Source organism: Falco naumanni, chromosome 4 (assembly GCF_017639655.2).
Source record: "Falco naumanni isolate bFalNau1 chromosome 4, bFalNau1.pat, whole genome shotgun sequence".
In the NCBI taxonomy this organism is placed as follows: Eukaryota; Metazoa; Chordata; class Aves; order Falconiformes; family Falconidae; genus Falco; species Falco naumanni.
The window spans coordinates 107,191,389-107,215,082 of record NC_054057.1 but is presented as its reverse complement, the minus strand read 5'-3'; the positions used below and the strand labels follow the sequence as shown (position 1 = coordinate 107,215,082).

The 23,694-nt window shown below is 41.5% G+C and overlaps 1 protein-coding gene and 2 long non-coding RNA genes across 4 annotated transcripts in view; 2 read left to right on the top strand and 1 right to left on the bottom strand.

Moving 5' to 3' along the window:
- The window catches only part of PRKCD (protein kinase C delta), a 68,025-nt gene extending 53,916 nt beyond the window's left edge, over positions 1-14,109 (bottom strand). For both annotated transcript variants that reach the window (XM_040592266.1, XM_040592267.1), the window contains exon 1: positions 13,944-14,109. The gene's annotated coding sequence lies outside the window, so the exon portion shown is untranslated. The remainder of the gene's footprint in view (positions 1-13,943) is intronic.
- The window catches only part of LOC121087349, a 66,363-nt gene continuing 56,644 nt past the window's right edge, over positions 13,976-23,694 (top strand). The window contains exon 1 of the long non-coding RNA XR_005827570.1: positions 13,976-14,057. This is a non-coding gene — a long non-coding RNA (uncharacterized LOC121087349). The remainder of the gene's footprint in view (positions 14,058-23,694) is intronic.
- On the top strand, positions 14,230-19,330 carry LOC121087350. The gene is made up of 3 exons (XR_005827572.1): positions 14,230-16,905; positions 17,829-17,909; positions 19,109-19,330. It is a non-coding gene; the product is annotated as an uncharacterized LOC121087350 (long non-coding RNA).

Sequence of the window (23,694 nt, the reverse complement as noted above, 5' to 3'; positions counted from 1 at the left end):
CCAGGAACACAAGCGAATTCCTATCAGTCCCTGGAAGGAATAAAGAGAATCAAAGTAACCCGGTAAAGTTTCTTAAAATCAATTTTTGACTGTTTGCTACTCATACATCCTGACATGACAGAAACCAAGTGTGAAGGAAGAGTGAGCTGGGCAACAGAAAAACAAAGCTTTTTTGAGTTTTGTCATTTAAAAGGTTTCACAGCAGACCTTTTTTTGCATAAAATGCCTTTGAAAGACAAAAGTTTTGAACTGCAGCTGGCTCCTCAGCAAAGCACAGAAATAAAAGGCACAGGACAAGAAAGCAGAGCACAGGAATACAAAGTAGAAAAGTGAAAGATCACTTTGAAACAATTCTGCAAAATATGCTCCATTAAGACTGATGTCACCAGAATATGCCATGTGAAAATGTGTTTGAAAATACAGAATTTAAAGTGTCAAATTAATTTCTCTCTTGCTTAAAGCAATATCAAAATTATGTTTTGCTATTTTCAGCCCTTAACAACAAAGGGTTTGGTTGGGGTTTTTTTCCAGAGTTTTGGCAGGGTGGGTGGGCATGACACACATCCCTTACCAGGGTCAATGGTACTGGTTAAAACAATTGTAGCAGAAGGAAAAAGTTGTTGCCTTCATTAACATTTAAATCAAATGGGCTGTTCGGCTAAAGTCAGGGAAATCCCATTCTCGAAACAAAGCCTGCAGCATGAAGTATCAATGTGAGAGTTTACTTATTTCTATGTCAGTGATGGTGCTACTACGCCACCTAAATTATAGCCATACGGAGATCTTCATAAGTACGTCTACAGCAACAGAAAAACTGTTTTAACTGCTCTTAATCTTTTTTTACTCAAATATTGTTTGAAGTCTAGTGAGCCCAAGTAACTCAAGTCACCAATTCCTTCCTGATATGATGGGCTGTAGAGTATTCCGAGTATGTGTGGGCAAACCAAAGTCTAACAGCAACAGATAAACCTTGATTGTCTTTGCACCAGGAAAAGGCTCTAGGCACGGTGACGTACAGAGGTTTCTGGCTTTTGGTTGGGCTATGAAGTGAAACAGCATTTTGCTTTGCCTGCTGGGTGACTTCTAGCACTGCTAGCACTGGATGTAACTAACAGGATAAAGTTCATCTGCAATCCCTTCTCAGGCCCCCTGACTTCTCTCATAAGTGCAGCTGCAAGCCCCTTATGCTGCTTTAAGACGCTTTAAGTAACATGCCAGCCACATCACTGCTACCAGTTCAACCCTTTCTACTGACCTATAAAGAATGCAATGTTTTGATTTGCACAGTTGAAACACACAACCAAACGTCTTAAAGACAGTTTCAAAGCCTACATTATTTTTATTTTATTTTTTTTTAGTATTATGTATATAGCAACACATGAAAACTCAGAGCCTGGCCAGAGCATTAGTGTTGTGCTTCAAAAGGCCAAGCTTCAACACATAAATGATGCGGGAATCAGCTTAGAAATACATTTATCAAATGCATAGTCAGAGACAACCAGCCTCTGGATTCCATGATCCACATTAAAGGAACAGAAGCAATCAGTCTACTCCCTCTTAATACATTGCTCGCTAGGAACATTTTTACTTACTTGCAGCTCTTATTATCGCTTAGCTGTAAGAACAAACATTTTCACCACAGGTTATTTATGAATGTCATATGCACCTGATGTCTTGTGGCACTATACATTTGCAAAGAAAAAAGCAATTGTACTGTTTGAGTTTGTGGGGAGATGCAACTAACGGACACATGGTGCAAAGGTTCTTTAGTCAACCCCCTCCACCTCCAGCTATCCAACTCAAGTTGAACAAAAATGACAAGTGTTAATTCTATACAGCATGGGAATATTGAGACAAGTTTACGAAAAAATGCTGCAACAGCTGCAGTCACTGCATTGCACATACAGACATAGAGGCCGAGAGGACAGGCTTGTATCTCCCATTCTTTGACCTACAACTTGTGACTCCACCAAACACGCAACAAGGGCTTCCCATAGCTTCTGCCTTCCCTGCTACTGTGTTCCTTCTCCAACGGGAAAGGGTGTTGCTCACTGAGAACCAGAATATGCCTTTCTTACAGTTTATCAGATCAAGCTTTCAGAAGATCCAAAAAGAGAATTTCTGTTTAGCCGAGTGTGAAGATTTGCAAGCTCAGCCAACTATAATCTCAAATAAACACAAGGATGACAAAATGTTGCTATTCTGGTTTTCTGCAATTGCTTCCACAGAGAAGCAGCCAGTATCACAACATGGCTCCAAGTGACACCAAGCAAGAGTCTAACTGGAATCTGTGGAAAGATAAAATGAACCAAAAAGAAATTTTCCAGCTTCTTTTCCAAGACGACAAAACCCTCTCTGTTACTCTGTTCATTTTCTCCCCATCTTATTAACACACCTGTGTGGGCACAAAAGACATGAATTCTTCATGCAGAACCTAACTTCAATGAACAGAAACCTCTCTAACTTTCTAATACATCATAAAGTCCCAAAGAATGTAAAAGAAAACTTAGAAAGTCTCAAGACTATTTGCTTTTCCCTGAGATGTTGGCAGGAACGCTTACCTCATCTTTGTTCCAGCCTTGATGCAATATTGTACACTGTCTATTACATGGAAATTTCTCCAGTTTCCAACCGAGAAGGGTTCAGGCTGTGTACTGCTAGAAGTGGCTGTTGCTTTGCAGCACATGGCTGAGCTCAGCACGGTCAGATCCTACTGTCGGTCTCCCGGAGGAGAGCTATGGGATGTAAGCCCACCAGATGGCTCAGCACTTGCCCCGCATGAGATGGGGCTGGCAGCAAGCCATGTAAGATGACAGCCCACAGTGGGGTCCCCCAACCACGCATCCACACATAGGCTATTGCAATAGGAAAAACAAGGAAAACACTGAAGAAAACGTGATCCAAACAACACAACACATTAGGAGTCAAGCAGAAGCAGAACAATTCTGCTATCTAGTACTGAAGCACTTTTGCTGTCATATCTCTCCGGAGTCCCACATCCAGCTCCAACCACTCCCCCCTCCGCTTCCCTCCATTGCTTCATGCATTGAGCACAGATGGTCGATAGAGCTATGCTATGCTATTTCCACACAGGCTTTAAAAGACTTACGAAGTATAGAAACTGATGTACTGCAAAGTGTATCTTTTTAGTAGCTTTGCAGATGTTCTAACAAATTCCTTTGGGAGATTTAATGGCTAAGCAATTCAGTAGGAGTATTAAGCGGACTTTGGAAAGTCAGACCCTGATCAGAAGATCATAAGTCTTCATTTACTTATTGCAGCTTCATCCCCTAGAATTTCAAATAAGAGCTAAAAGACCACAGGAATAACACCAAAAGCACAGAGACACAAACAAGCATGTTTTCAAGTTGCCTTTCACTCTCACTTACTAGGTAGGAGGGTGCTCGTAGTAACTAAAGTAAAACTAAATCCAGCAGAACAAGGATATACATTCTTCCATCTTGGTCTGCCTGGGACACCTTGCCTACAGCAAACGTTTTCAATTACATGAGTCTGGCATCCTTTTTTGTGCTTTTAAGATAAAACACTAGATATGGCTGTCTTTGCTTTGAAGTATTTGAATGCTCACACTACTGCCATAGCACAGTGGTGGAGAAGCATTAAGTGTTCATCCTAGCTTGGAGAGCTGCTAATTCAAAACAGAGCTGTATGACTCTCCCGGTTTGTCTAAAGCAAACAAAGAAAACATCCCTCTGTTGAGAATCACTCAAAAATTTTTTTAGTACGAGGATCAGCTTACTCACTGGAAACCTGCATGAAGTATTAGCAAAAAAAAAAAATCAGATTTCAGAGAGGGGGGTGGCGGGCAGGCCAGGCTGACATATGGACCAAAAGCATAATACAAGTAGATAATTTTTTATCTAGACTAGAAATAACGCTGAAATCCCCCCAAAGCCCCCAATATAAGACTTGTTTGTCAATGGGTGAAGTTTGTCATGGATGAAGTCTTCATGAATTTAAAAAAACCTAAAGAATTCAAGCATACCCATCATTATGCGTGTGTGTGTATAAAAATACTTTTAAATAATTTAGAGCCTTTTCCTCACCACCTATAGAAGTGTACAGCATTTTTCCAGCAAATGTCAATCCAGTAATTGACAGTTAATTTTTTTTTCCTACTGACTGACTTACATTACAGTCATCACATATGTTATTATAAAGTCTTGTAACAAAAAAAAAAAAAAAAAAAAAAAAGACAGAAGAAAAAAAGAGTAATTTTCTGTTTGACTGCGTCCCTTTGACAAAACCGAATACATGCTATGTCATGGCTTTCAGCGTATTTTTAGCTTAAGAAAAGATTTCCATTTTAGGTCATTACAGCCAAAGAGTACTGCTGATCAGTAAAATCAGTTTTGTTATCAACCAGATAAAGCTCAGCTCCTTGCTGCTCTGGTAATTAATTTCTCATTTTATTTCATGTGGCCGGAAGGGGTAGAAAGCTTTCTTCCTGGGTATCTTTCCATTTAAGAGTCCTAAATCATTTCACAAGTTTCACCTATCAATCAAGTTGAAATTTGCTCTAACAGCAGCAGCAGAACTTGTATCCACACAAGTGGCAAATCAGTTTATAAGTGTTTCAAATGACTGTGTTTGCAGAAGCTTCTGTATTTAACTACATCAGTGTGAGAACAGACTTAAAGTGGAATGCTACAAATGCTTAGACAAGGCTTAGCTATGATAAGCTGACTCAATTTGGACAAAGCAAAACTGGTGAACTGCATTTATAATAACGTTACCCAATTTAACTAAATATATTTTGGCCTAGCTACATTAAATGCTCATATAAGACCTCATTTTCTTCAGGGAGAAGATGGTGATTGATTGGTGAGTTAGCTATAATCACACGTTATAGAAGATGAACTGCTAGCTCATCCGTATGAAAAGAAATATCATTAAAATAAAGAGTTCTCCAGCTTTTTATGCAGCATTAAATATTTACCCGCAGCAAAAAGCATTGGAAAGTGCTGGGAAAGCCCTATCACTGTTTTAACAGCCTGGAAAGACCACAAAAAAAGAGAAAAATATAGTTCTTCTGAAAGTACATCAAATTATGCTCCATGATCCAAGAACAAGTCTCAACCTGACTTTATGTTTCAGCACTGATGTTCATACTTCTTACAAGTTTAAAAAATAGATTTAACCTAATCTCTAGTACATTTAGAAATGCAGTAATTTATACATTAAAAATGCCTTTATGTTCTCATAAATACATATTTCATTTATGTTTTACTTATATATTCACCAAATGCACTAATGTGCACTTCAGTTAAGCAGTACTTGGAATCTAGTATGCTATTTTAATATACGCTTGAAACTCAACTGTGAATAAGATATATGCTAACTCCATACAAGAAATGTGAGAGTGCTTTTCAGTCAAAATTTGGCCCTTCAAGGAAACAGATATTAGGGTTAGAATATATATTAAATTTCTAAGACTTCTTGTCAAGATTTTCTTTTTAAAAGGAGGAAGAAATGCTACCTGTCGCATTCAAAATCAAAATAGAGATCTGAGAAGTTGAACACATTGCTGCAAGGAGTTAGCAGCTCCCTGCCTCAGAGTTTTGAAATTAGGCTCACACAATGCAAAGCTCTAACGATGGAAAGATTGAGCTCAGTTATTAACTGGTAAGAGAACAAGGAAACAAGCAACAGAACAACACACAAAAAGTAGGAGATTGAAACTTAAAGTGGATTTTGGTCACAACAGGTCCTTTGATTTGTCCTTTCCTCCAACTAGGAGATAAAATCTAAAAGAGCTCAACATAAGGAGAGACAATAAAAGGCTGGCCTGTTTTGGCATCTCTTCCCATTCCTTAAATATATACCTATATAAACTTCCAAGCAAATACACATTTCTCTTTGCTTCAACTGCCACCCACTGGAAAAGGAAAGCAACATTAATTCCAAATTGCAATACCCTAAATAGGTCAGAAAACCAATCTGACGGATACTAGTACAGACTGCAATAAAACTCTGGGATTGCCTTGAAAATCTTAGTGGCACTGCTAGAAATAGGCAAGCTTGCAAATTAAACTGAAACAGAAAAGAGAATACAGCAACAGTCCAGAGCTCTGCTTCTCTCCCTGCCCCAGCCTCCAGCCGGCAGGCATGTGGGTTGTGTTGCAGAAGGTTTGGAGGGGAGCTGGAGCTCACGAGGACGAAGCGAGAGTAACGGGGCTGGCAGCACCCCTCCGACAAACGTGCTGCAACAAGGATGAGCAGCACCACGTAGCCTGGCAGTTCTCGTTGCTGCGCACTGCTCCTACTGCACTCCAGGTCTATCTCCATACACGGGTTGCTGCTCTTTCTCCCACCTGCTCTTGGCCTTACAGCAGCAATCCATCAGCTTCCTCGCCTAAATGGCAGCTTCAGCATTCCAGCTTTCGCTCATGGGCAATCCCCCATATTCCCTTCAACGGACACATGAAGTGTCTGTGGTGCAAGACGTTGGTGGTGCAGATCCACTAACTCATTAAGCAACAGAGCAATGTGGAAAGGCTCGCTGAAAAAACAGTATAGGCTGCAACAGAGCATTATCATCCACTTTCGATGAAATTTGTTCTACCTTTAGATAAAATAAACATAGACTTTGCCCCAAAGTGCTTACCTAGGATAGCAATATGACATATTTGCATTCAAAAGCATGCATGTCAGATGCAATGACAGCAGTAAAAACAGCATGTGGCACAAATGCATTGAAACTCACCCTTCACTGAAACTGACTGTCCCCCAGATATGCAATTCTGGTGAACCTGTGCTGAGGCTGCGATGGCTCAGCCAGGGAAGTCAGCAATCACAGCTGAGATCATTGGGCAAGCAAACCTGAATGATATGGACACACCCTGGCGCCCTGGAGAAAAAGTCCAACCTCTATTAAAATGAGACCAAATAAACGGGCAGACTTAAGATTCCAGAGATCTTTCCATATTTAAGATATTCTCAAGTGTATATGCAATAAAGCAAGTTTTGCCAACAGAACAGCTACTCTGCAATTATGGACGAGCTGAGAGCTATACATTGATTGCAGATTCCCTCACTGTAAGGCTCTAAGGAAACCAGAGGAAGGAAAAAAAGTCTAAGCACCTAATGCAAGCACTGTGGGGATTAACAGACAGACCTATAAATCCTTTGATCCAAATCACACGTTTCTTCAAAAGGGCCTGTAGAAAAAAAAAAAAAAAAAATCTACCAGGAAAAAATACCTGGCAATGTCCCTTCATGAAATTTCTCTTTGGCTGTTGCAAAGGTGAGGAGTCCCATGGTGGAACAGCTTCACTAGACTTGCACAACAGGGGATGCTCCTTTCACTGGGCAGCCAAGGCCAAAATACCTGCCAAAGTTGTAATATTGCTTCCAGTTGTATTTTCTGCAGTTCCCCAATGCCCTTTTTTCTAGGCAGGACACAAGTGCTGTCTACTGACCCCTGGTTTCACCTATCCTTCCCTAACCCCTGTGCTAGGTTTGAAGGAACTAGGTAACTGGGAATGCTGGAGTCTCCTTTTCAGCCGAGAGAATGGGAAATGACGTGTTCAAGTGCTGATGGCTCGCTGCATTCAGATCAAAGCAGAAGTGGATGCATTTTAGCTCTTAACCTGAAAGAGTTTAGGTCTGTATTAAGAAGCTCTTGCCCCTGGGATGCTGCTTCTTAGATAAACTTGTCAAACAGAAATCCTAAGTGTCAGCTCCTGTCTGATATCGAGGAACACAAATGTAATGAGAGAGCTCACATGATTTCCTGACAGACAAATCTACTCAGGATATTTGGCAGTCGGCACCCTCAAGTCATCAGTAAGACTATTGGAGTTCAGTGAAGGCCACAGTCATCGGCCAACAGGCTCACAAGGAAACAGCTAAACTCTTGTTGAGCAATTCACAGCTCAGCATGAACACAGCATTAACGGACCAGCACACGGGATGTGAAGAAACGTAATCATCATTGCTCAGCAAATGCAAGAACCAGACTATTAAAAAAAACCAACCCAAAATATAAAAAAAACCCCAAACCAGGTATCTACCAACACTGAAAGCATCTATAATCAAACCTACTCCTTCATGAGCAGAGACACACTAGTGTGACTAAGGGTTTCAGATCCACGGGGTTTTTTTTTTATTTTATCTATATAAGGAACAGGGTTTGTTAGCAAAATGAAAGATCCTGGCAGCACCTACTTGATGCAAGACAGCCATCTGTGCCCTCTTTTGCAGGAATATACATTAAATACATTTTTTGAAACAAGAAAGAATAAATCTTACTTTCACAGGAGTTTTCCAGTAAAATACTCTGACACACATAGTAAGTGAAGCATTTTCTTCAGTTCAGCAAGTGCTAACAAAATCAGTAAGGTACAAAATACTCATTTTGGTTACATAGTCCTGCCAGCAAAATTCAGTCACCCAGAGGCATTATGAAACATATAAAAATCTTGAGACAAAATGTACAGGGCAGTCAGTGTCATATCTTAAACACGACAGTCTTCCAAAGTTACTGCACTGTGTAACTTTATCTTAATTTTCCTTAATTTATTTATCTTAATTTTCCTTGAGAATACAAGTTCAGAGTATATAATGGGCCCTACTTGCTACTGGCTGGACCGTATCTTCCTACCAATTTTTCACACAGAGGGCTTTTTGAAACAGAGGGACTGTTCCTTTTAAGAAAGAAACACAAGATTCCTCTTTTGTTCAAACAAGAATCGAAAACAGTCTCCTAGAAAAGCATAGTTCAGTCATCAAACAATGTGTTAGCAATAGCTTAGCTACACTGCCTAGCTACTCACTGGGGAATTTCCCAAAAAAAGGCAGACTGCAGAAGCCAAGCATAACCTTCAGTTTGGCTGCTAGACATTTTTGATCATCTTTTCAAGGATCTATCTACTAGTTCGAGCAGCTAAATCTTAACAAAACCTGCCTATACATTAAAAAAATAAAAAAAGGTTTTACTATCAGAAAGACAAATCTGGTATCACAACCCAAAAATCCTTCTTCCCTTAAGCTGTTCCTCATATTGATTACTGATACATTCAGTGCACTGAAGTAATTAGGTATCATTGGTATGATGAGGAAACGAACACTTAGATTTCAGGAGTCCCTTAGGTAGAAAAAACATGGCAAAGCTTAAACTGCACTTTCTCAAGAAACCAGAGAATATGATAAAGAATTAAATATTACAAACAAGAATTTTATTAGATCTTTAATAAGTAGGTGTTGATTGGGGGCAGAAGGGCAAGATTTGCAAACACTCAGAAAGTAACTTGGCACTTGGGTGCTAAAAAACCCACGCCATTTTTGCTGTCATCTCATCATTGCAAATTTGTCACACAACAATTAGGCTAAACCAACACAGGTCTGGGCTTTCAGCTCCAAGTCACTAGCATGCACAACTTCATAGCTCAGGGGTGGAGAAAAAAGCTGAGGTGGAAGTTTAGATTTATTGCATATGTTTCAAGATATGCTATGTTTATAGCACGTAGCCAGGATTAAACCAAGTCTATAAATACTTACAATTCATTTATGAGACTGCAAAGGACTAAACATAATGCAAATCAAAGCCATTCATGCACAAACACACATCCCGTTTTAGAGGTTTTCAGCCACCCAGGAGATGAGAGAAGATACTAATTCAGACAACTCCTCTGAGCCCAGTGAGGTGGAATGGACTTCAGCCCACATGCACCTCTTCAGAAACGAGAAGCATCCTTACTGTTTGGGAAGAGCTTGCTTTAGCAGGGTCTCTTTACCACAGACACATACAATGCCTAGTGCAACAATACCTTAACCTATTCATTAACCAGTCTCCTAGGAGCTATCCCAGCTCTACTCTCACTACCAATGGGTAAAAGCGAAACCACTCGATTACATCTCAACCAAACAAGACCATAGTTGGCTCACACCTCTAAAGAAAAGCATTAGGAATAGCAGAATAGGAATGTATGTTGCGTATCTGTTTTGTTCTCAAAAGTTGGTAGCACCTTGGAACTCAAAAAAATCTGGTTCTGGGGCATACAGAGAGGTGCTGCTTTTTTTCTTCCCCGCCCCCCCCCCCCCCCCCCCCCCCCCCCCCTTTTTCTTTCTCTCTAGGTTTGATGCCTGGCTGATCAAATGGGAAGAGATGGCAAGCACACACCCTCTTCCCTTAGCAATCAGGCAAGCACCACAGAAGGCTTACAAGCTTAACATGTAGTTTCATTAAGTTATCTGTAATGGTCACTCTCAGACTTTATGTATTGTGATTATTATCATATGAACACCAACTATGCTTAAATATGCTTAAATTAACTTTTCCAGAGAGAGCATTACACTCGATGGCAAAGAAATTACCAGGAAACACATTTTAGTAAGAGAATACTGTAAAAAGTATTCTGTGGTTTTATACACTTTCTTAGCTTAAGAAATACTTTTAAAGAATTGATTTTATGGCCTGCCTCTTTGAATTGCAGCTACTGATGCACGTCTGTGCTGCAACACGTTCATCTTTTAGACAGAAACTGTCAAATCTATAACCAATCAGAAAAGACCAACCACTAATTTAATAGGTTCAAAACATAACTTACTTCATGGATGTCAGGGCACCCTTCCGTCACTGAAAGGTAGACATAATGTTCCACTTGCATACATTTTAAGGGGAAAAAAACCCCACCCACCAACAGAAAATAATATGAAGCTCACAGATAAACACATCAGATTTCTGTTCTCTGTATCAGCGTTACTTGTAATAACAGACTCTGGTCTAGATCAGACCAGAAATAAATCTTGCACCACTCTTGCCAAGTACAGCTCTGTGAGCTCCCCAGTATTCCTGTGCCAGTTCTCTCATTTCTCTACCCTTCCTGGTGTCTCTGGTAACAGGAGCAGCACACTGGTGCAGCTTCCAGTCATAAAGGCAGTATGTATAATCTAGGTGGCCCTACAGAGCTAAAGGCAGTACACTATTTCCTACAGAGCAGATTCTTGCAAAATTAAATCTCACAAAAGCTAATGGGGTGGCTCTGGCTGACAGAGGTAATGCTCCTTAGGAAAGTGTAAAAACTCTTACAGGTAGAAAGAGTTTAAAATTTATGAATGAAAATGAAAGGCAAAAAATTTAAATGAGAACATAACATAAGTCATTTCAGCACTATTTGCTATGGTCCCACCTCCTACAGCAGTGCAGCTGCAGAGCAAGAGGTGATGAAGGGGCTCCTCTTTTTGAGAGCAGCAGCCAGAGCTGAGCTCCGGCTACGGACAGGCAAAGCATCCCCAGGGCAGAGGATCTGTGCCTCTGCACAGAAGCACGATGGCAGTGAAGTCCTTCAAATGGAAACAAGGGTGGATGGTTAATTTAAACTGTTAGGCTCTGAAGTACTCAATATGACATGAACTTTAATTCTAATGGCTGTGTCTTTTAGACAGCAAAATAGACTGAGAGGCCTGAAAGCTTCTATGTTTTTTCCAAGAAATCAGTTATTTTAATAACATGCGATCTTTCCAGGTTTTATTATTTCCTTGATCTATACAGCGCTAAATAGCCAAGTTCTCCTTGAGAGAATCTTCTAAAGATTTCTCTTTAACAAAAGTAGCTACAAGGTTTCCTAAGTTTTCTAGCTTAGAAATAGTTCCTAGTTTAAAATAATTCCTTTTTTACAGAGTATCTTTTCAACTATGCTGTGTGATCAAAAAGTCAAAATTATTATGCTATTCCACTGTTCCATTCAATCAAAAAATTATGATCCTACTGTATAATTATGCCTAATGAAAAGTTAGGTTATAATTCATGAAAATCAAAATGGAAAAAAAGTCTGAGAATGAGCTCTCGTCTGGTGAGAACAATACATCTTCCTGATCAATTATCTCACACACAGTCACTGAGCAGAATTACCTTATGACACATTCATTAACCACACACACACCGTATCTGTGTTAACAGAATATAGTTTTCTATATGTTTGTATCAGCCACTGAGTGGCAGCAATTCCTTCATATCTAAATCTGAATGACAAGATGTAGGATGAAAATTTCAAAGCACTGCTAACTCTTAATTCTTTTATGCTACCTCTAAATTCTTTTATGTTTCACATTACATACAACCATACAAATAATAGCTAGTGAAATGCCTTGCTATGTGTTTCAACTGTTAAACTGTCAAAGTTTCAAAAGTTAGGTACTTCATTCTGATAATCATACTTCCTTAGAATTTTACTATGTTCAATTTTACACAAAGATAACTTTGAGTAAAACTATGTGGATCAAGGAAATTGAAAATGCCAGCATTTAATGATTTCTTATCTAAAGCACAGACCTGCATTTTATTACGAAACCCAACGTGGGGGTGAGAAACTTTAAAAATCATGAAAAATCCAAGTCTGTGTTTTGCAGCCTCATGTTTGCTTCTTTCACCAGTATTTGCAGGTTCCCATAGTAGTGTCACCATGGGGTGACTGAAATGTGTCAGTCCAAAGACAATTATCTAATTTTTTTAATACATCCATTTTCAGGAACTAAAATAAACAGGAAATGCTGCATGTACACTTTTTTAAAAAGATGTTTATGAATTATTGCTTAACCACTTAAGAGGCACTTCATAGTACCTTGTTCAGAAAGCTTTATCGGTTCTACTCGGTTGTAGCTTCCTATTTGATCGGTACAATGCCACCCCGCATTATTTGCTAGGCAGAACACTGAAGAGGTTATTTGCTGGCTTATTACATTGTTAATAGACTAATGACTGTACCAGGCCAAGGCCCAAATAAGATCTAAAAGAAACTAAACACAGAAGTGCATCCAGGATTTTGACACAGAGTATCTGCACAGATGTTAAGCTGTCATTCAGGCTTGAAACCTGTCTCTAAAATTAGGAAAAGATCCCGTGCAGGAATTGATTACCCCCACTGTCTTCCCTGCAGATTCAGCTCTGTTCTGGAAAGCATCCAGCTGCCAAGAGACGGGGCACGGGGCAGTACCATCCTTGCAAATAAATCTGCTGGGCCAGATACACACTCTGCCCTGCGCTACTTGAACAATCTAGAAGCGAAGCGGCACACCAGACAGAGCCCACGAGTAAGCAGATGTCAGACGTAACCACCGAACGCCGCCATTCAATCGTTTTAATATCTCCTACGCTAACGCAAACAGCAAATCTAGCCATGAAAAGCCGAAAACTGCTTTTTAAGAGATGCACGCCTGGCATGTACACAAAAGCAACAGGCATTCCTGCTCCTTCATTTCTCATTGTCTGTCGCCATTCGGCTGGAAACGCGGCCGTCTGAAAGATCGCGTGTTTTATCTGCTTCGAGCTCACTGTGGTGCGGGAGGCAGAAACAAGAGTATCAACGCGGCTGGGTGGAGGGAGAAAAAAGAAATAAATAGTTGGCGTTATCAAACTTGGCGTTTCTACTACGCGGAAACTCGGTGTTTCTGTGCAGGACCACTCGGTCCCGTCACCTCCTCACCGGGGGCGCAGCCATCGCCCCCAGCCCGCTCATCCCGCCGGGGCCGGACGGGCTGTCCCCGCGCGAGGGGCGAGGGGGCCGGCACCAGCCCCGGCACCGCCAAGCCCGCCGCCGGGCAGGTCTCGGCGGACAAAGCCGGCGGGCGGGCCGGCCCCGGGCTCCCACCGCAGCCCCCCGCCGCGGGGCGCGCAGCCCAACATGGAGGCGCGCCCGAGGAGGAAGCCCCGCAGCGGCCGGCGCCCCGCGGCCGGAGGCTGCCCCGCCGGGAGGCGCTGCCCGGCCCGCCCGCCCCTCACGCCCGCCCCGCCGGGACACACGCCGCAGCGGCGGGTTGAGCCCGGCGGCGGCCGGGCCAGGCGCCCGTCTCCCCGCCGGGAGCCCCACGGAAGCCGGAGGGAGCCCGAGCCCGTATCGCTTCCTCATTCACCCCGCGCCAGGCGGGGCAGGAACTGCCGAGCGGAGGGAGCCCCCGCGCCGGGGGCAGGTACCGGCACTCACCCGCTTCCAGGCGAGCCGTCGGGGGCCGCGGCCGCCGCTGAGTTTCGGGCGCTGTCCCGCGACCGAGCGAGAGCCGGAGGGGAGGGAGCGCGCCGGGGAGCGACTGACTGAGCGGTGAGTGAGCAGCGGGTGCCCCCCGCCGCCGCCACGGCCGGGCCCGGCGCTCCCCGCCCCGCGCTCCCCGCCCCGCGCTCCGCCCACGGGGCGCCACCGCGGGCCCCGCGCTCACCTGCTGCTGCCGCCGCGGCCGCCCCCGCGCCGCCGGCCCCGCCCCGGAGGTGTTGAGGGAGGCGGTGGCGGGCGCAGCCCTGTCCCTTCGCCGCGGCCCCGGCGCCTCCCGCCGCTTCGCTCCCTTGTTCGCGTCGAGAGGCGGCGGCGTGTGGGAGCGCCCGGGCCCTGCGGCAGCGCGGGGAGCCCCGGGCCAGCCGGTCGCCAGCGCAGCGTGCCTCGGCGGGTGGCGGCCGAAGGGCGCCTGGCGCGGCGCCGAGGTGGGGAGGCTGTGGCCGGAGCGGTGTTGGTGCTGCGGGCGCCGGGCCCCGTTTGAGGCGAGGAAATGATTTTTTTAATTTTTCCCCAGAATTGTGGGTTTTGGGGTTTTTTTGGTTTGCTGGTCACCAAGATGATGTGAAGAGCATCTGGGTATGAGGAGCTGGGCCGGTGAACGCTCAAGCCGGCCCAGGAGCAGCGCATCGGTTTCCTCAGGTGCTTGCTGCACTTTCAGGCATTTATTTTAAATATTTTTTCAGTAGCTTAAAAGTCACGGATGTCATTTTAGCAACGGGGCCAAAGCTGTGTAGCGTAGGCTGCTAGCTGGCAAGTACTGGTGTCGCCTCAGTGCCTTTACTGCAGAGGTGGCCTCTGCTGATGTGCCCGGAGTTAGTGGCCTTTGTGGGGCCTGTGGGTCGCGGCCAGGGCTCTCTCCCAGCCTGCTCTGCTCCGGCTAATGGGGCTTGTTTTTTCTCGAAGCCTTTGGAGCTACAATCGTCAGTGTTAAAATGAGATGTTTTGGGGATAGGTTGCAGCATGGCAATGCGTGAGGTGTAAGAACCAGCAAAACCACTGCCATGGTCCTGTAGCAATCCAAAGCAGACCTTTGTCATCATTTTTTCGCTCATACAGGTCAGGTGTAATTACTGTCATGTTTTCATCTTCAGTGATCTCATTCTGCCTTAGCTGAAAACGGTGAAGAAACTCCCAGGGGCTTTTTGTGCCTCCGTGGGGCTGTGGTAACCGGGTGTTTCTCCAGGCAGGTGCCAGGCCCTGGCGTGCGGCTGAGGGTGTCAGAGCGTTGCTGGAGGCTGTGACCCAGCTGTTAGATGGCTGCAAAGTCATCTCTAAAAAGCCAGGTTCCACCTGTTGGAGTCTGGCTTCTTTCCAGAGCATTTTTACTTGATATTCATAAGGTAACATGGAAGTTCCTCGCCTGTTCTGTCTGACATCCAATCTGAAAGGTTGTAATGTGTATATAAATCAGCCTCGTCAATAGTTCAGTTATATACGGACAGTTCAATTTGAACTTGCCATTACCTGAGAGCTCTAGTGGATATAACTATAATCATAGTTTGGGTGAAAGCAATGGAGCAGTGTTGTCTTGGGTAGCTTCCTTTTTACTTCTGCTGCAAATTATATAGCATTTTGTACAGATACAGGCTCTTATCACGTCTAAAGAAGTGTGGGCTTTTTTGATTGGAAAATAGAAATATTTTCATGCTTTGGAACAGAACGTAATCTGATTAACTGTAACGCTATAATAAATTGCATGAAGACCCTCATTTAATACTATGTAGATTGTTGTTATGCTGAAACCTGAGGAACTTTATATGCTTGAGCAATTAATGAATGTAGTGTTATAAAAGCAAAACTAAAACTAGTTTGAATAAGAGGCGGGGAAAAAGCAGAAGCTAACTGTGGCCAAGCAGTTTTCCTCATTTCAATACTTCCAGCGAAGTTTGTCAAAACAGAAAGTGCTTTAAAATGCACTTCATTTAATTTCATATTCTTTGGGTATTTAATGGAGTGTAAGTGGTCAGAGAGAGTCCATTTTGGTTTGTGATCTTACCATATAATGTTGCAGTAAGCCATTTGTTAACTACTGATGCGTTTCAATTATTTAGAACATCACTTTAGTCCAGATCTTTCTGAAACAAGTAGTCTTTTCTTGTTTGGACTGTGACATTTTTGCAAGGCCTAGTGAGATTTGTCTTTGTTCAGTCAGTCAATGGGTTCAAGTTGAGTAAGGATTGAGCAAAGATGTAAAAACTTGATCCACAAGACATAAATGAAGTATCTTCTCAACTAATACACAAATGTGGCTTTAAAAATCTGAGATGTTTCCTGCTACTGAGGCTTCCTTGCTGACTGATTGTTTTCTGTAATTCTACTTTTAAAACTCAGCAGTGCAAAACGTGTGGTAATGCTCTTACACTTGGAGATTGTCTTTCATCAGAATAGATTCTAATGCAGCTCAGAAGGCTTAATTACCATATTTTACAGGCACTGGAGTTGAGAAGGGGATGAAAATTGGTTCTTACTGAACAGCCTTTAGCAGTGCTTTGTGTCAGCTTCTAGGTAAATAGTAAGGCATGCTGGATTTCATTGAGGTGACAGGCTAACTATTGGAAAATAGAAGGCCGATCACAAAAACTGGGATGTGAAGACGGATGGGGCATTGGGACGTGGGTGTAACTGTCTGTGATCTATTTTTCTGAAATGTGCCTTTAGATATTTTGTTTTAAACCAATTTAACACTGTGGCCTTTCTAAGTTTCGTCTCGAGTAGCTGGATCAACAGCCCAATACCTCACTAACCTATGGTAAAGCTTTGCTTTGGTACAGGAAAAATTTGCAGGGGTAAGAGATGAACTACCAGGGCCTCCTGCAGCTGGATTTCATCTTGAAATATCCCATCCAGAAAACCTGCTTTGCCTGGGGCTGCTTAATTCTCATTATATGACATGATTATGGTAAGGGGTGATGTGACTTTGAGCCCTTTCAAGTGCATAGATTAAAAAAAAAAAAAAAGTGAGAAGAAACTCTCTGCAGCAAATACAAGTGAAATATTTGTAGTGGAAGTTAAGAACTTGTTCCCTGAAGATTTCAGAGCTAGATTGGTACAGAATTTTCTAAACGTGTGTAATCACCTTTTGTGAGCTGAACCGCTGTATCTACAGTACCTGTTACCTTGAGCAAGCAAACCTGATTTTAATTCTGATGGCGGATACATGATTTATGCAAAGATGATTACTTATGCAGAAGTGTCATTTCAGAACAGAAAACAATCATGACTGTTATTGCCAAGTTCTTTTTCACGGCCCTGCTTTGTAACAGGACTTCATTGGTCTTTCTTTCCCAAGCCTAACCACCCAATGCCTGCTCTCGTTTCCTCTTTTCTGATAGTAGTGGGGGTGTGAAAAGGAGAGTCTGGTGGTGATGGGAGTTTCCACCCATTACCTTCTACATGGGTCTGTGGCCTACTGTGTAGATTCACTTTTTGAAGTGTTTTGAACATTATGTTTTGTCATTTATTCAGCTTTTGCTGAATATGGGTCAAAGTCTTGCGTTCTGTGTAATGCTTTTCCTCCAGCTTTTCATACTGTTCTCCTCGAAGGACATGAGCTCTTTATGGATTAGCAATGACACAGATGCCGAGTTTGGTCATATGAAAGTCTGGCTGCCATATACATTTGGACCAATGTCCAACTGAAAGAGAAATTAGCCTTACTTTACAGAAGTCTTGCAACATTAGAGATCCTTTCAATAATGATATAAATTAATTTCTACTGCTCATATTTGCAGTTTTTATGTTGACTAAGGAAGGGTTTCTTCTTTGTATTGACATGCCATTTATTGTGACTTGCAGCTGAGTTGGTCTTTCCTAATTTTTCAGAGTTTGCTTCTGTGCATGTTGCACATGACAAGCTGCTGTGCCTGTGTAGAGCTGTAACTGGGTCAGGAAGACTGTCTGCAGGTGAGACACTGGGGTTAGGCACTACATCTAGGAGGAGCTATCATTTCTTTATTTAAATCTATTGTGCTTCAGAACTTGCAGTTGCATAATGTTCTGTGCTTAGAGTTTAAATAAAATGATGGATTTATTTTGTTTTTCCTCAAGGATTTGATCAGATGTATAAGTTAGTCAATGCTTCTGTGGAAGATTCTGATGTTAGATGCAAGCATGCAAATTTCTACATATTTGTACAGCAACTTATTGCAGAGTGGTTTTTGTTATCGGATGTGAGTGTTAAGAATTTGAGATTAAAAATGAGATACTCTTTATGTCCCAACCACTCTGCAGTTTTACTCATTTGAAGGAGCTTTTATATGATTCACTTATAAACCAGGCAAGAAAATAGCTTCCTGACAGTTTTGCTGAAATGCCTGCCTAAAGCATTGCCAGTTCTTGTGATGTTTGATGGTTTTAAAGCCCTACTGCCTTGAGAAAGTAATTACATTAAAATCTTGGGCAGTTATTCCTCTTTCTTAAATAAAATCTATTTTATATGTTTGTATAGCAGATTTGTAAATGTAATCTCAGAGTTCCTAAAAGATTGAAAAATCTGGGATACATATAAAAGGAACCAAAAAGTATCTCAAGGCCTTAAAATACCCCCCTGCTGCCTTTTGTTGAGGGTGGGAGACAGATTCTTGCATTTTGAACGTTTGAGACTGTAGTAGTAGATTTTGTTTCATTAATGCTTTTCAGAAGAATTTAAATTAAAGAAAGCATTTCATGGTGTTTACTGCACATACACCCTTACACTGGGTTTCAACATGCCAGCTGCCAGCGTTGATTTTGAGCAATGTAAGTGTTCTACTTCCCCTTATGATAGCTTTACTTTGGAAAGTTAATATGATGGTAGAACAAGGAAGTGTATGTATTGATGCAATTTTCCTGCTCAGCACAGTCCTATTAATAGTTGGGTTTACATTCCTGGGAGTATTGAAGAAAACAGCTCTGTGAAAGAGCTTTAAAAACACCTTTTTTTTTTTTTTTTGAAACAATTCCATTTAATTTTTGGTGTTCATGTAAGCTTTAGGAGATAAAGATTCTGTTTGTGCACAGAGCAGAGGCACCACAGAGGGAAACAACTCAGAGTTCTGTGCATTGGCTTGGGCAAGGGGGAGTGATGGTTTAGGGTTTTTCCCCAAATTCCTTTTAATTTGCAGTTGAAGTTGTCTCATCAATCAATAAGAACAAGCTGGAGACAATCAAGTCAATGAATTTAGGCCATTGCATGATTTCAGCTGGTAGTACCTCATGTTTTTGTGGCTCACCTGAGTGAAGTCTCAGCAACTACCATGCAATCACCTGAGGCATACAGATTTGCTGAATATGGCTTTTGCTTTAAAGGTGATGTTTCAAGAGTGTTGGGTATCAAGAGCTGACATCCAGGACATTCTGTCAAATGTTAGTATCTGATGGAGTGGTAAGGTATCAAGAAAATGCACGTGGGTTTTGTTTTGCTTTTAACCCTATGTTATTTATGAATATTTCTAGGGACTACAGTTTGTTGTGTTCCTTGTGAATCTTGGAGGGTTAGAATAGGAGGTGAAGGCCTGCTGGGTAGGCTGCTGGTCTGTCACTCAGAGTGGCAGGGAGGTATGGCTGTTAGGGGAGAGCATGTGAGCGTGGTTGCTCTCTGCTATCTGCTCCTGCCGTGCTTTACCCCCATCTCCCCTACAGCTGGCAGTGGGCAGGAGGGAGGGGAAGGACTGCTTGCTCTGTCCTCTCTCCTCCGTGAATGAGCAGGGTATGCAAGGCACAGTAGTAAGAGCTGTAGTATCTGGACCACCCTACCTCTGGGACAAAGGGCTAGTGTTATTTTTCAGATTATTGTCAGAAGTTATTAGCCAAAGTTGTTTTTTTTTTTTTCTTTTAATCAGTGTAAATGGTTATAAAAAAAATGCAAACTGCAGTGGCATTAGTGTGGGGGGATTTTTTTTTTGTCTGCTTAAAAAGCTTCAGCTATACTATCAAACTGTGCAAACAATAACGCGGATCAGTTCCACGTTGTGACTGGAACAAGGCTTTGTTTGCAGAAAGAAAAATATGCCCTATTGTGACCTGGTGTGAGGATATGGGAGCAAATGAATCCTAATTTTATTTGTCAGTTGTGTAATTTTAAAGCATAGTTTGACCACTGCAAATGAACAGCTTACTTTTGACAGCTAGTCCTACTAACTAACTTCTAATTCTCAAGTATTAATTCTTTCCTACTTGGGCTATAGTCTTGGGTATTTTTCCTTGTTAAAGTTATGATTAATAATGTTGGGTTTGTGTGTTCCAGGCTGTCCACCTTAATCAATCTACTTGCCTGTACTTGGGCATATTTTATTGAGAACATTATTGTGTTATGATAGTCATTTAGTATGATTTATTTTTATTGGTACAGCAAGTGCTCCTATCAAAAGCTGAGCATAGTATCGGTGAAACAAGCTAGTATGCAAAATAAATCCTAGTGAACCTTTAAAATGAAAGCAAACATCAATAATGAAACTACAGACTGTGTTTGCCCAGGAGGAGGGTGGAAGATTGAAGTCAGCAGCCCTAGGCATGTCACAGTTTTGTTGAACCACATAAGGAGAATTTGGTTTAGTTGGTATCTGGCACAGATGTTGAGTCATGCAGCTTCAGACAGAGATGTCAACATGCTTCTCTTCCCCACATTGCATGGTGGGTAGAGGGAGGGTGTTTGGTGGAAATAGTAGCTCTGCATTGGGCTTGCCAATTAATGGGTGAACCAAACTCCTATTACTTGTGCTTGTTTACTGCTGTTGGTAGCAGGGTGAGGGGCAGGATTTGACGCAGCTGTTTAAAATCTGGTAAAATAATAAAGATACTGAGAATATGTACTCTAGTTTTCAGTAATGGGCTAAAAATAGTTTATTTCCCTGAGGACTTAACTGTGTAAAAGTAAACTGAGGCTGCTAGCAGCAGAATCGAAGAGGAAAAGCCCATCTACAGCAGAGCTACTTCGCAAATGTGTCAGAAGATAGGTTATATTGTTAGAGGACCAGAGCCAGTATTCCAGACATATTTCCTGAATAAATTCTACTGTGTCTCTGACCTATTTGTAAGTGGGGCATTGGTGTAACTCGGCAGTCTGTTAGGTCTCTTGTCAAAGAAAGTTAATTTGGGGGACATTAGAGTTCTTCTGTTGAAAAGAGGCTGTAAAGTTGCTGCTTTTTGATGCAAGTACAGTGTCTTGTGTCTGCTGAGTACTAATGTATGGCCTGGCTGTTCTGCCCTTCGAAAGTGTTTCTGGGGTCACACCCATATTTCCAGTTGGTGTTGATCTGACCCTGTATGTGTTTGAAGGTAATGCCCCTTGGGAAACATTTTTAAGTCTATGTGACTTAAATCAGTTGGTCTGTGATCCCTTTTATTTTTGTAAACTAATCATTTTACGCATAATTAATTTTTAAAGAGAAATATTAAGATTTATGTACTATTACATATAATTACATATTTTAAGATTTACATATTTTATGTTCTACAGTGTACCTGAATATGCATGATCAGTCATGCCTGGATCACCTACAATTCACCTGAATGTTTCAGATCTTTTAGTAGGCTTAGTGTCCTAGACAGCCACAGGACTGTGAGGTTCCCATTTTAGTTGACCTTCCAAGGAAAATCAGGTAAATGTGACATTTGGAAATACTTCCCTGAATTTGATCTACCCTCAAAACTGTTGCATTTGGTTTTCTACTGAGAAAAAAGAATAGTTTCAATGTAAGCAGAAATAAAAGGAAAATGCTTTTTTTGAATTGTCACAGTTGAGTTGTTCTGGATAAAATCTATATTCTCTTTATGGGTTTTCATTTCTTTTATTTAGGAAGTAGGAAGGTAAATACGCACACAGGTATTATAACATCTTTTTCTGTAATGTGTTTTTATCTTGCAGGGGTTTTTATAATGAATTATAGGCACTTTTTTTGTTTTTTAGAAAAGCAAGAGAGAAATACTAGTATTTCAGTAATTCTAAACCCATCCAAAAAGGTAAAAGTACTTCACCTGTTTGTGAGACTTAAAGTACACGAGTGTGTTGCTAAAAAATGATTACTTTGTATAGAGGTATAATAGCGCTTCTAGACTACGCTTCATTTATGCTTTAAGAAGTACGATGTTGTTAATGTGGGTTTAGGCACCCTGAGGAATTGTGATGATTAATAGCACTGACATTCTGTTGGATCTCTGGAAAAAAAATGTTAAAATTCTTTGTGTTTGTTTTAGATAATTATGCTGTATACATATATGTGGTATTCTGTGGTTTGTTTTTTTTTTTCTTTTCATCTTAGGAATGGATAAGAATGACTGAATTTTTAGTGTTTAAGTAACTTCCATGTTGGAAAATGGGTTGTAGGGATATATTAAATTTCAGATTCCTTTTTTAAAATAGTTCTTTCCTAGGCTTCTTCAGAAAGCAGGGTTCTTTTAACAGCAATTCAGAGCACCTGACCCAAATTCCTGTTCTGAGTTACCCTATGGAGGACTGTTACTTTGCATTTAGAGGGAAAGTATGGTGCTTAAAGCAAATGGTCAGAATGCCTTCTTATATCTCCTCTGGAAAAAAAAAAAAATCTGTTTCTTTAACTACAACATTGACTTGAATTGTTTGATAATCAATATGTATAAAACCAGTTTCATTCAACTTATTTGAGAATAGCCATAAAGTCTGAGCAGAGCTATTTCTGTGTACATAATGTACTTCACACACAAACTTACGAAGGTGAAGGTAGGTGATCCTTAACCTGTGGAGGTGCTGTTTGCTGTTGTGGGTATTTAAGCATCTTGAGTGTGACTTAACTGGTTGGGTGCTTTCATGAAGTAAAAAAGAAACTGCTAAATATCTGCTTACTGTGTGTCTACATGGTTCTTAACACAGGGTGAACTGACTTAACAGCTTACTGCTGCTGAAATGGGGAGTCTTGTCATCCTCCATCTTCTTGTTCCTGTTTTCCTGCCTACTTGTTCTCACAAAGTACTTTGTGCCAGCTTTGATGCTTGCTGGAATATGCCATGCTTTGATTTAACTCATTAAAATGTCATCACACTGTTCCAGAAAAAAAACGAACATCAAAACCAAACAAACATGGTCAATTTTATGCCTCTTTATTGAATTATATAGGGTCAATGAAGGGTTTCTGTGCTTGAGAAAAATGTAGGACAAGTGGAGAACACAATAGGAGGAAGGCAGCAAAATTCTCCCTTTTGGGCAGCTGGAGCTGTTACGATGATTGTGGCATATATGAAAGAGCCGAAAATACAATGCTTTCATTAAATTAGGTTTCAGTTACATGTGGAGTTCAAGTAGTTAAATTGCATTTGGTCCATGTGTTTTTGGGCACGTGCAAACAAGCATGAATTCTAAGTATGATGTATGTAAGTGTACACTAAAGTAGAAAAGTGCGTGTAGTCACATACACTGCAATGGCTTCTTTGAAGTTAAGAGCATTTGTGTGTCCCTAGGTGTGAGTCTTCAAGCTGATCAGAGAGCTGACTGCTGCATTTGACCGATCCAGCTGTAAACACCAAATAATCTATTTTCAGGATTCAGGTTGCTTTTCTCATGAGTTGAGTTCTGACTCCTGATATGTGGAGATAGGAGGAAGAAAGGATTTTGAAGTGCTATTCCCATTCAGAAACATTTAAGTCTTGAGTTTAAAAATATTAATGCAGAAAATGGTCACAGCCATCTTATATCCCATATTGAAAAGATTTAATTCCTTGAATCCAGGAGAATGCTGTG